The following is a 13,127-nucleotide window of genomic DNA, read 5'->3' on the forward strand; positions in this document are numbered from 1 at the left end:
ATTAACAAAAGGGTATGAAGTGATAAAAGTAAAATTGTAGCTGTGCCCACAAAAAAACATGCTCCTGAAAAAAATTTACGGAACCAAGTGCTTCCACTTTTCTGCCTGTACCTTCAAAACTGAAAGGGCACATCGAATTTGAAGCCCCAGGTATTTTTAGTCCCTGATAGGCTATTATCGTGCATAATCCAAATTTCAATAGTCAGTTGCCTCAAAAAGCTATAAGCAAAAAACTGTCAATATTGAAAATGACAAAAAAAAAGTATCGCTACTTTGATTGATGATAGTTTTGAGTATTGGCGGGGCACATTAATTTTGCTCATACTTTTAGAATCTCCGTCTCAAAAACAACATTCAGTTTAAATTTCATAGCGTTTCAGCGATGCCTCAAAATTTTATCGAAAAAATTTAAAAAAAAAAAAAAAAAAATGAAGGGTATCGCTTAAAAAAGTGTAAAAATCGACGTTTTTTACGTTTCGACGTTCTGCAAAAACTTACTATCAACTTTCTTGATTTTTAAAATCATCAGATCGAATATTCAAAAGGTCAAACTTAATGTCTTTGTACTTTTTTCTGGCCTTAAGTTTTTTGCCCGTGTGTAAAACCCGAGTATCCAAACAAGCAAAAGTTTTTGGGATATGCCCTGATGTCAAATTTTGCAAAGCAAAAACAATAAATGTGCATTTTTTTGAAAAAAAAAAATTTAAAATAATTTTTCAATTAACATTACTTAGTGGTTTACAAAAGTAAACCTTCCAATAGTGGTTGAAAAATACAAAATTAAATCTCTATTTTTAACAATGTCTTACGCGTTTTTCTCAAAACAACAAATATGCACATTCGTGACTTTAGCACTGGACCGACGATATACGATATTACGAATGCTGATTCCGCGAAACTTGGCGCAGTTATCAGGATCTTCTTTGTTGTTGATTGGGCATAGAACACTTAGATAATTAAGTAACATAACATTATTATTCTTCTTGATCCGGTACATTATGGAAAACGGCACCATTAAAGTACTGGCCCTGCCATCTCGAGAGCGATTTGTTATGCCTACGTTGAATCTTCTATTTCGTCTTACCTTCTCCTGTCATGAGAAGCTTTGAGTCGCTAAGGGTAGGTAAAGTTGGCAATTGGGCTAGAGAAGTTATAAAATGCAGTGGCTACACCTTAAAAGGATTGCACTGCACAACCCCTTGAATCGCGTTCAGCGCATCTCTTGGATGACCGTGATGTCAGTTATAGCCTTCATGATCAACCAGCCCGACCGCAGCACCATTTTTATTAAAAGACCGGACATCTTACGACCTTCGAATTCCTTTGAACGTTTGCAAGGGCTGGTTTTCATCGGAATGTGGTTTTATGTGGCAACGCAGCTATCGTTAAAAGACGCTGCCGTTGGAGTCCCCGCCATTATGTCTAAGTGGTCTTGTCACTTGCCCACATCTGCTCGCCGTAAAACCAAGATGTAAAAACTCCAATCGCTCTAATGATTGATGGCACTATTTTCCTAGATACATGAATATAATCCGTGGTTTTACAGTTTTGCTCCCTGTATTTGTTGTGTTAACAGAGCTTTGCCCCATTTAATAGGCGCTAGCACTTACAAGTTGTAATAAAAGTTCTCTTGCGAGACTCCAAGGAATAATGAGGTTTAACAGGGTTGGACCATAGGGATGCTGCTGTTAGATGGGTTGGTTCTCCAATACAGTGAAAAATATGATTTTGCTAATCGTCAGAGTTTGGGAGTGGAATCAATCGTTCGTATTTATAGAATTGCACTTATCATACTTTCGGAATTTAACAACCAGGCGGTTATTTCTTTCCATAATGAGAGTAATACATACGTATATGCCGATGGTATAAATACATACATACGCATATCCCGATTGAATAAAAGCACGTTAAACCAATAATAATAATTAAATTTTGTTGACTCGCTGAAATTTTTTGTTTTTTGTGTCCTTAACCAACTCCGTTCATCTACCAAACATTAAAAAATTAAATCTGTCTACTGACAGTCGAATAATGAAAAACCAAATTTGAATTCATATTAACTGATTAGCATAATTAAAGAATTGATAATCTTCAAATCAGCGCACTTCATCACACAGCTCAATTATACTGCTAGAAAGGTAAAACACTTACCGCCTGCGGGCAGTGAAGGGCAGGGTATTCTTCAGGCATCGCACTGAGGTGTAGTTGTCAAAGATTCGGCTCGCCAGTATAAGTTGAGTGACAGCCGAAAGTTAGCCTAGGCCGATGACTTCGCACCACTAATCATGTGCAAGTTTATAGATGCGCGAGCTCATGTAGGCCGAAACATAATACTAAAATATTTCTTAAACCAAAAGCTTCAAAAATAAACCTAACAATTAAAAATCTATCTTTGCTTGAACTGTTTAAGACAATCCTAGAATAAACATCTCTAGATATGCTGAATAAGTGAAATGCAATGAAAAGCTTTACGCTATTGCGATGGTATTTTGCATAGAACAATTCAAAAGCTTAATATTTCGGTGGGGTCGTGCCACAGGACAAGAAGGATTAAGCGACATCAGCATCCCTCAAATTTATATGGGCGTAATTTTTTTGTTTGCTGAAATAACAGCAAAATGAGCATTTAAGCCGCACGAGCACCGAGTTAAGAAGGATTTAACAAACGCCACAGGAGGTGGCTTAGCCGCAACGACAATGACTACAACAATAACAACAGCAAATCTGACAACAAGAACGCCAATAACAACATCTGCATAGCACCTCCGTTCATTGGCAATGTGGATTTTGTCGTCGTCATCATCACTTTAGCAACAGTCAAAGCTATAAAATCTGAGCTTTCTTGTTTTTATACTCAGTTGAGCAGAGCTCACAGAGTATATTAACTTTGATTGGATAACTGTTGGTTGTACAGGTATAAAGGAATCGAGATAGATATAGACTTCCATATATCAAAATCATCAGGATCGAAAAAAAATTTGATTGAGCCATGTCCGTCCGTCCGTCCGTTAACACGATAACTTGAGTAAATTTTGAGGTATCTTGATAAAATTTGGTATGTAGTTTCCTGAGCACTCATCTCAGATCACTATTTAAAATGAACGATATCGGACTAAAACCACGCCCACTTTTTCGATATCGAAAAACCGATAAAGTGCCATAATTCATTACCAAAGACGGATAAAGCGATGAAACTTGGTAGGTGAGTTGTACTTATGACGCAGAGTAGAAAATAAGTAAAATTTTGGACAGTAGGCGTGGCACCGCCCACTTTTAAAAGAAGGTAATTTAAAAGTTTTGCAAGCTGTAATTTGGCAGCCGTTGAAGATATCATGATGAAATTTGGCAGGAACGTTACTCTTATTACTATATATGTGCTAAGGAAAAATTAGCAAAATCGGATTACGAACATGCCCACTTTTAAAAAAAAAAATGTTTAAAGTCATATTTTAACAAAAAATTTAATATCTTTACAGAACATAAGTAAATTATGTCAACATTCAACTTCAGTAATGATATGGTGCAACAAAACACAAAAATAAATGAAAATTTAAAAATGGGCGTGGCTCCGCCCTTTTTCATTTAATTTGTCTAGGATACTTTTAATGCCATAAGTCGAACAAAAATTTACCAATGCTTGTGAAATTTGGCAGGAGCTTAGATTCTGGGACGATAACTCATTTCTGTGAAAAAGAGTGAAATCGGTTGAAGCCACGCCCAGTTTTTATACACAGTCGACCGTCTGTCCTTCCGCTCGGCCCACGATAACTTGAGCAAAAATCGATATATCTTTACTAAACTCAGTTCACGTACTTATCTGAACTCACTTTGCATTGTTATAAAAAATGGCCGAAATCCGACTATAACCACGGCCACTTTTTCGATATTGAAAATTACGAAAAATGAAAAAAATGCCATAATTCTATACCAAATATGAAAAAAGGGATGAAACATGGTAATTGGATTGGTTTATTAACGTAAAATATAACTTAAAAAAAAACTTTGTAAAATGGGTGTGACACATACCATATTAAGTAGAAGAAAATGAAAAAGTTCTGCATGGCTAAATCAAAAGCCCTTGAAATCTTGGCAGGAATATTGTTCGTGATATTACATATATAAATAAATTAGCGATACCCGACAGATGATGTTCTGGGTCACCCTGGTCCACATTTTGGTCGATATCTGGAAAACGCCTTCATATATACAACTACCACCACTCCCTTTTAAAACCCTCATTAATACCTTTAATTTGATACCCATACCATACAAACACATTCCAGGGTTACCCTCGGTTCATTTTCCTACATGGTTATTTTCCCTTATGTTGCCACCATAGCTCTCAACTGAGTATGTAATGTTCGGTTACACCCGAACTTAACCTTCCTTACTTGTTTTTTGTGTAACATAGTTGTTGTTGGTGGACGTTTCTTTTGCTGCTGATTTGCTTTTCTTAGCTTTGACAATGTTTCAACTGATGCCGTTATTGCTTGGTAATATCAATAAAAAATCATCGCTACCCGCGCCCCGCGCTTTTTGACGAATAAACAGAAAATAAGAACTAAAGACGCCATTAATACAAGAAAGATTTCTTCTTGGCATTTCGGGATGTCTGCGTTTTATTTTATAGCAACAACAGTTTTTCGAGAGAATGGTCTTTAACGCTAAGCCCATATTATTTATTCCTTCTTCTGCTTTAATTGACGCTTAACAATGATGGATATCCTCCACCTGTCGAGCTCCTCCCTTTCTTTTACCAAAGCCGTTGAGTTTTTTTACGTCGATCTTTGTTCATATCTGGGAAAAGCGCTTAAAACTGCATAAATTCTCCGGAGATATTTTCTCTCAAATGTCTGAAGAACCATCTTATCGGATTTGGACATCGTTCGTTTGACCCCTATTAGTGAGCGTAATCTTTGTTCGTGAAGGGATTTCTTCATTTCTTAAATGGCTACTCAGCTTAAAGTAGCGCTTTTAGGCATTTTAGCCCATTTCTGTATATGGAGACTTTTAATGTATTAAAGTACCTCATCAAACCTTTTAATGCCACGAAAGGATTAGGGTTCGCGTCACCTAAATAGGATAGTCTCTGTCGTGTTAGAGCAACACTTTCCTAGAGAATGTCAACCGACGTTTCATTGTGCAGTTTACAAAAGCAAGAGGGTTGTATATTGGATAGAGTGATATCGTGTACTCCACGTCTTGTATTCTGCCAGTAGAGTATGTAGGCTCCCTCTTCAAAATTTAATGAGCTTAGCATATATTATTTTTAATGGAAGTACAAACAGTTTAGCCTGCCTAGGCAGTCGATCTCAAGTGTCTTTACCCGTTTTGTTCCCAATCCCTTATATGTAGTTTGGTGATCCAACGTAAATTATCTTGCAAGACTTCCCCATTCATTACCCTGATGTCCCTTAAACCGGGGGACCCATTCTAACAAAACCTTTTTTGTTCCCAAATCATTGAAAACTCTAACCCAACCTTATACTACATCGAAATAGTGATGTATGTATACAAGGTACGCACGGCTACCTAATTGTTTGACTTGTAGATACGCCTCGAGGATAAATCTCTTCGTATGCGTTCTTCCTGCAAACCCCTATTTCCTAAAAGATAGTGGGAAGCTAATACTTTTTACAGATTTCTTGAAGTTCGGCCTGATGTTACTAGCTCCAGTTTTACAAGAATAAAATTTTGATCCATCTATGAACTAAACCTGTGAATCAAATTCAATATATGGACCACACAGTCCACAATGGACACGTTTAATATAAGTGAACTTCTTAGCGGTTCTTAAGCATTATGCAATTGCAACATCTTATCCTGTACTATTTTCGATCTTTGGCGATTGGAGATAAGTTTGGCCTCGCTCTGTATAAGAATATGGAAGGAGATATTTCTACTAAGGCACTAACTGTATTATCAGGGGACTTTCTCAACGCATCTGTTATGCCTACACAAGAACACAGTCGCTGTAGTTTGTTTAATGTAGAGATTGCTGCTCTTTTATGGATCTTCGGCCATAAGACTTGGTGAAAGAACGGTGACTATTGACTTTGCAGCAGCATTAAATGAAAATTGGGAGATAGTCCTCATTTTTTGCTATAACGCCGAATGCAGCCGAAAAAGGCGTCGTGCTTTGTTCACGGTCGAATATGAATGAGTATTCAACCTGAAGATTCTGTCAAGTGTAACCCTCAGGTATCAATATTGGTAAGCACAACCGCTCTAGGGTCGGATGGAGGGCAAACAAACAAACTTAAGAGATCGATGGAGGCAGAAGTGATGTTAATAGTGAGATTGCAGGAAGCGATTCTCAGAATTTCATTGCATGTTCACAGAGTTACGGTAAGGATCTCCAGGGGAGGGTGGTAATGGATCTTACGGAATAGCGTGACGGTATATTATACCCACAGAGGAACGCGCTTACTGTAGCTCTCGAATCAGGATACGGTGGAACTCCTGCAGCTCACAATTGACGGGCCACGTAAATAAAGCCCTTGAATACAACTATCTACCGAAGGAGAATCTGACTTTACGGCTTCCCTCCGTTGAAGTTATTTTTAACATCTAATGTTTGTGCCGGAATACTCCAAGCACCTAATTTCTGCTTTTGATTTCGCATCACATCCCCACAACTTTTGTATAAATCAACATTGGTTTCAAACCGTCTCTGGACGACATAAACTCCCGACATCTCGGGATGAAAATTTAAGATTCGCACAAGTACATACGTATTTGTGTGCTTGTACAAACATAAATAAACGTAGAGCACATTTGGAGATGTGAAAACAAAATTGGGGGCGTTTGAGTCAAATGAATGAATGCTACAAATCCAACAACAAGTCCAACATATTTTCGTTGATGCCGGAGGTTGCGGCTATGGCAGGTGGCGTCAATGACAAAAGCATGATGATGATGGCAGATTCAGTGGTGGAGGTGGTGATGGTGGTGGAATTTCTGATGCCACGCTGAGCCAATGCATCACTTCCGAACCTGCTGCTGCTTCTCATAATCTTTAAGCTTTTCGCGTTGATGACTTGCTGAGTTTAACTGATGATATGTAAGCATATTTAGTGATGAAATGTACTACATATACACATATACATACATGCATACATATGTATATACGTTCCATATATATAGAGCATAAGCACAAATGGACATCTACACATAAGGATTTGAATGCGACTGTGTATATGAAAAGTATTTAGTAGAACGTACCACCAAGTGAATGTAGTCAGTCATCTGTGCATGTTGTTGTTGTTGCTGTGATCTCAGTGGGTTATTGAGTTCCAGAATGAGGTGAATGTGTGTTTGAAATTTGCTGAGTTTTGGCTTTTCGCTTGGACGGATTTTGTACATACAACTTAGATATTCGTTTATGCCACAAGAGAATGCAGCCGAGTGTGCAAAATGTGCAAAGCAACTTTTTATGTGAAGGATAGACTTTCGACAAACACTTAAGCTTGATATGAAAGTACCCCGCGCCCGAAATGGGCAACCTTTGACTTTTGTTGACTTTTCGTCCATATTTGGTGTACCATTCAGTTGTCAGCTTTTGGTTTGGTAGCTTTCATTTGGGTTTTTCAGATTGTCTCTATTATTTGTTTTAGCTGCGACTTTTGTGTTTGTATGTATGTATGTATGTAAGTATGATATATTTGCTTTGTCCTTGGAAATGATTTGCTATTGGTCGGTTGATCTGCGGTTAAGTTGCATAATTATTAGAATTTTTATTTGCCTTCTTTTCTTTGACTATCTCGGCAGTTGTGATAGTCAAATGGTTGACACAGCAGGCCAAAAACAACTCGAATGACCCCTCAAGAGTATCAGATCCTGATAATTTAAATTTAGAAAAACTTCTTCGTTACAATATCCTGATTTACACCTGGCTCGTAAGTTCTTGAATCGGTATTAAGTAGTTTTCTTAATGAATTAAGGACCCGAGTGTGAATTACTTTTATAATCACTTCAAAAAATTGTACTTAAGGCCTTAAGCTCTATTTTGAGTACACAATAGCCGTGTGTTTTTTTTACACGAGTATACGTTACGTTTGCGCGTGAAAAAAGCGCCTATTCTCGCTTAGATAATGCTTAGGAGACCCATCTAGCGGCTGTGGTTAAACAACTAGCTACAGCAACAGGGTGTACCGAAAAGCGGAGACACAACGCTCTGATGGCCATTGGGTATAACATATAGCAAAATCAGTTGCGATTAATTGTGGACACACATAGAATACATAGAATTAGTGTAGAGGGTGAAACAAAGACACATATATCAGTCACATCTGAGTATAACGCGTATTGAAATTTAGTAGGACAAAATTTATGCGCAGCAATTTCAGAGGTGCATTTAAAGTTTGTCACTTAGCAGTCCAAAAAACACGGCTAATATCGCACAATTATGCCGAAAAACAACAACAACTATCATTATTAGTTTGTTTCTTTACTCTTACTGCGAAGAAGCTTCACTTTCTTATTCACTTGTCTATTTAATCTCTGCTCTTATAACTTATTAAAGGGAATAGCAAATTCAGAGTGAATTTTCCAAGGCCGGACTTGGTAAAACAAGTTTTTGTACAATTTGATCAAATGATCCAACTCGGCTTCTAATAAGCCGCTGGAAATTTTCATAATTCTTGTGCTTTCAGAACGAGCACATAATATAACCAAGGCAGCTGTCTCTTTCCAATATAATTTGAGTAATATCTCAACACATGCGCCATCTAAGTTATTGGAAAGCACTTTTTTCTGCATCAATTCCTTCCTCCTTTTCCCAATAAATTATGTGGTAGTAAGACTTTAATCAAATAGTGTACAGCAAATATGCCCTCAAAATCTTGCGGTTGAGGATCAAAAAACCCATCTTCATTACTTACATAATTAGCGTTAACCATTTGTACGGGTTTGGCATCCCGAAAATTAGCGTCAGTCGCTTCTTCGTTGGGCTAACTGGCGCCAATTGATATCACCAAGGCAATATAAATCGTTTTTCACCTGGTCCCTCCATCGGCGTGGGAGGTCTTCCGCTGCTTTCTCATGCGGGTTCCGATAAACATACGTTCTCAGGCGGAGCATTGTCTTTCATTCGCATAACATGGCATAGCCAGCGTAGTCGCCAATTGTCATGAGCTGTCGCACATATTATTCTTATAACTTCATTCCCGTTCATTCAAAGAATTTATTTTTACGCTCCTGTCGGAGTAAAAGTTTTGTTTTATGGTTAGAAAGATTTGAGAAATAGTACGAAATGTACTGAAAATCTGAGTTTGTGTAAATATTTTTCGTTTTGAGTAGCAATTTTGTTGATTACTGTAAAGAGCATTTTCACGTCAAATAAAACATTTTCCAAATCGTCACGCAATTTGTCCAAAAGTAGCAAAATGAGCGTCACATAATCTACAGCTCGCCCTTTACTGTGACATTCGTTACATAAACTGCTCCCTATACAACCTTCACCACAGTCATTCCACCGAGAGAGGAGTGGGGAAGAGGAATTGTTTGGGGCATGGGACCGGTTAACTTGTTCACGGATGGGTCAAAGTTGGCCGGAAAGGTTGGTGGGGGGGTCTTTTGTTAGGAGCTAAATGTAAGCCGCAAGTTTAAGTTGGCTGATTACTGCAGTGTATTCCAAGCGTAAGTTGCTGTGATTAAGTATGCGGTGGATCCAATGCTATCCAGTGTTACTAGGGTTAAGGAATTTGACAACTACTCTGATAGCCAAGCGGCTATCAATGCCTTTAGCAAGGCCTGCTGCAGCTGTATGGAGGATGATGAGGTGGGATCACCAAATCATTTTATGCTTGATTGCCCAGCTTTTTCCAGAACTAGGCCAGAGTACTTCGGTCGCGACTCACTTAGATCTCCCGAGGATTTATCCAAGGTTGAGATCGGTATCATTCGGAGCTTTATCGTTGCTATCCAACGATTCTCTAAATAGCTATATCTACGTCACCTTTATTTTATTGCATGTGGTATCATAACGGACCTTCATGTTGTCCAAGGAGCTCCCCTTATTAGGGCAGCTACCACCTAACCTAACCTAACCTACATAAGCCGTGAGTGAAAAATAGAGACCCTGATTTGGAAAAAGAGGAGAAAGTTGAGTAGACTCTGCCATTTTATTTACTGAATTTTATTGGAACAGTCAAAGTATTAGAAGTAAAGTGTACTCAATTTAACTGCAGCTTAAACTCACAACAACTGGGCATTCGGTGAGAGGGTGTGACTGATTAACAAAAGCGAAAAAGCGACTGACGTGATTTGTTGGACCAACCAAACCTATTGAACGGACACACGTCAATTAAGAAAGTAATTCACGTGGCCCAAGTTAACAGCTTATATGTTTATGTAGTTATATTTTTACATAGTTAACAAAACCTAGCAAATCATCGGTGACCTTATTCACAACATGACGAAATGTCGACCATATTGAACATCCACGTCGATGGCACCACGCTACCCACTGTCTTACACCCTAAAATCTTGGATGTGACGTTCGATCAGGATACACATTTTGGAGAGCATGCAACCGCAATTGTACCGAAAATCCAAAGCCGTAATAAAATCCTCAAATCTCTTGCCGGCAGCACTTGGGGTAAGGACAAATAAACGCTCATTACTACTTCCAAAGCAATTCGCCGGCCGATTGCATGCTACGCGTCCCCGATATGGTCGCCAAGCCTGTCAGAAAATACAGTCTTGCCAAAATACTGCTCTCAGAACCGCTACGCGCTGTCTTCTTATGTCCCCAGAACACCACTTACACAATGAGGTGAGAGTACTCCCCATTAGAGAGAGAAATGAAATGCTAAACAAAGAGTTTCTGTTGAATACCCAGAAACCTGGGCATCCCAACTGATTGATCCCATCTGATTGATGAGGCTACACCACCTAGGGGCTTAAGGGGTCATCTACGTAAGCATTATGAGGCAATAAGGCACCTGAGAACACAGCTGTATGAAGCAAAAAAGCAAAGGCAGGTCCTCCGTGATATCCACAAACAGGCGTCGGACCTCTATGCCAGTAATTGCCCGGCGAATCCGGTACTTAAAGAAAAATACTCAGAACTAGCAGAGGAGGAACGCACTCTACCCGCGTCACTCATGTTCAACTTCGATCTGGGTAGTGTAACAGGTTAAACTCTTACCTATCCAGAATCAACCTCTATATACAAAATATTTGTCCTGCGTGCAATGTGATGTGTCCCCACATGACGCCAACCATATGTTCAATTGTAAAAGGCCTCTAACACCCCTCTCATTATGGTCCACCCCTATTGAAAAAGCAAGTTTCCTTGGACTCCCGTTAGAGGACATTGATGACAATTTGTGATTGGATAAGGCGAAGCACTGCTACAACAACAGCAACAAAATCGAAGGCAAATAATTCTTAAGCAGATAAGTTGATCATAAGGGAACGTGAATACCCAAATTTTGCATTCCAAAATATCTTTAATTAAATTATCTACAAAGTCTCTGCTATTTATATTTTTATAAAAAACAAAATTTTTATTAAAGTCAGCTGACAGAAGTTCTCTAATGAAGCAATTGGCTCTGTGTGAAAGGCATATTTTATTACTTATTAATTATTTCATAACAGTTTTATGTGAAATCAGAATAATCCTGTGTTATTTTATGTTGAAGGCCTACAATGCGAGTTTTAACCAAATTCGGGGAGCAATAGAAAAATGTCCGATATAAATACATATGTATGTATGTATGTGTTTACAAGAAATATTTATTAAATTTATGGGTACAAAAACAAATTGTAAAACAAACTGGCAAAGTGTGAAGTCAAGACTTTCACTCAATTATCACTTCGATTGTCTTAATCGCCCCCTACAAAAGCGCAATAACTTTAAACACGTGCACACGAACAAAAACACATACATATGTACATACATCTGGAAATGAAAGCAAGCACAAGAAACCTATTTCTGCACAAGAGTACCAACGTACATACATGCAAACGTAGATAGATATGTATGTTTGTGTTTTAAGCAGAAAATTTGAATGAACATAAAACTTATATAAGTTAGCACGCTAGCCCGCATATCTGGGCTGTTTGTGTGTATGTGTGTGATGTGTGTTTGTATATAAAGAAGCAAAACACCTATTGCATCTTCATCGCACGGTAGAGATATCCTTCGTAGTAGGCGATGCCCTTGCCAGCGCCCTACCAGCCCCTCATTTTGAACGCCGCGAAGAAGCACGCAAGGAATTTTACACAAAATGCTACCAGACTGGCGTTAGACGCCCGTCGTGGATCTAAGCGGGGCGCAGCGGACAAGTAAATACATAGATGAGCCGCCGGTAGTAGCCAGTCATTGGCACGTGGTCGTTTGGAGAATTAAATCGAAGAAGCATTTCAACTCGTCCGGAAGAGAGAACAAATCATGTGAATACTCATAAACTCATAAATACACGCCCATACAGACGAATATACTTACAAACATACATACATACATATGTATGTATGTACCTATTACAGATTTATAGTTGGTTTATAATACAAAAACATTTAGTATGAAATATGTAAGGTGAAAACTGGTGCAATAACTTTATGCATCGGCAACTGATCAACTTTGAGTGTTGGGCTAAAAGAATAACAAGACTAAGTCGCAACTCAGATGGAGGCTCGAGGATGCGAAGTCAAAGCTTTACTCCACTAAAAAACGCACACACAGATGATGAGTTCATTCATTAGCAACTCATCAGCTGTTTGATACAACAAAAACAATGTGAAATGGAAATCCTACATCCTCTGCGCTTCCTAATTGATGTCGGACAAGTTGGCTGGTTTTATATCTGTTTTTTGTGAATATTGTTTCGCGATTGCTTGATACCATCACTTGAAGCTATTAGCGTGGTAAGGAACATTTCTGATTTTCGCTTACTTCGTAGCTTTTTAAATCGACAATTTTCTTTACCTGCAGGCTTAAATTTGTGTCGTTGACTTCGTTAGTATTGAATGTGAAAAAGTATTAAAAGAAGCTTATAAATGGGCGTTTTTTGTATTCTTTTGTTGTCCTTTAAGCGCTGTCTTTAGTCGTTAAAGTCGCAAGATTTAAATCACAAAGAAAAAAATTTAAATAAAAATATTGTGTAAAGACAACTCAGTTA

The 13,127-nt window shown here is 38.3% G+C and overlaps 1 protein-coding gene across 1 annotated transcript in view; it reads left to right on the forward strand.

Moving 5' to 3' along the window:
- The window catches only part of LOC137251860 (uncharacterized), a 65,822-nt gene that overhangs the window by 19,195 nt on the left and 33,500 nt on the right, over nt 1-13,127 (forward strand). The gene's annotated exons all lie outside the window — the stretch shown is intronic.

The sequence above is a fragment of the Eurosta solidaginis genome, chromosome 5 (assembly GCF_040869045.1).
Source record: "Eurosta solidaginis isolate ZX-2024a chromosome 5, ASM4086904v1, whole genome shotgun sequence".
Taxonomy (NCBI): domain Eukaryota; kingdom Metazoa; phylum Arthropoda; class Insecta; order Diptera; family Tephritidae; genus Eurosta; species Eurosta solidaginis.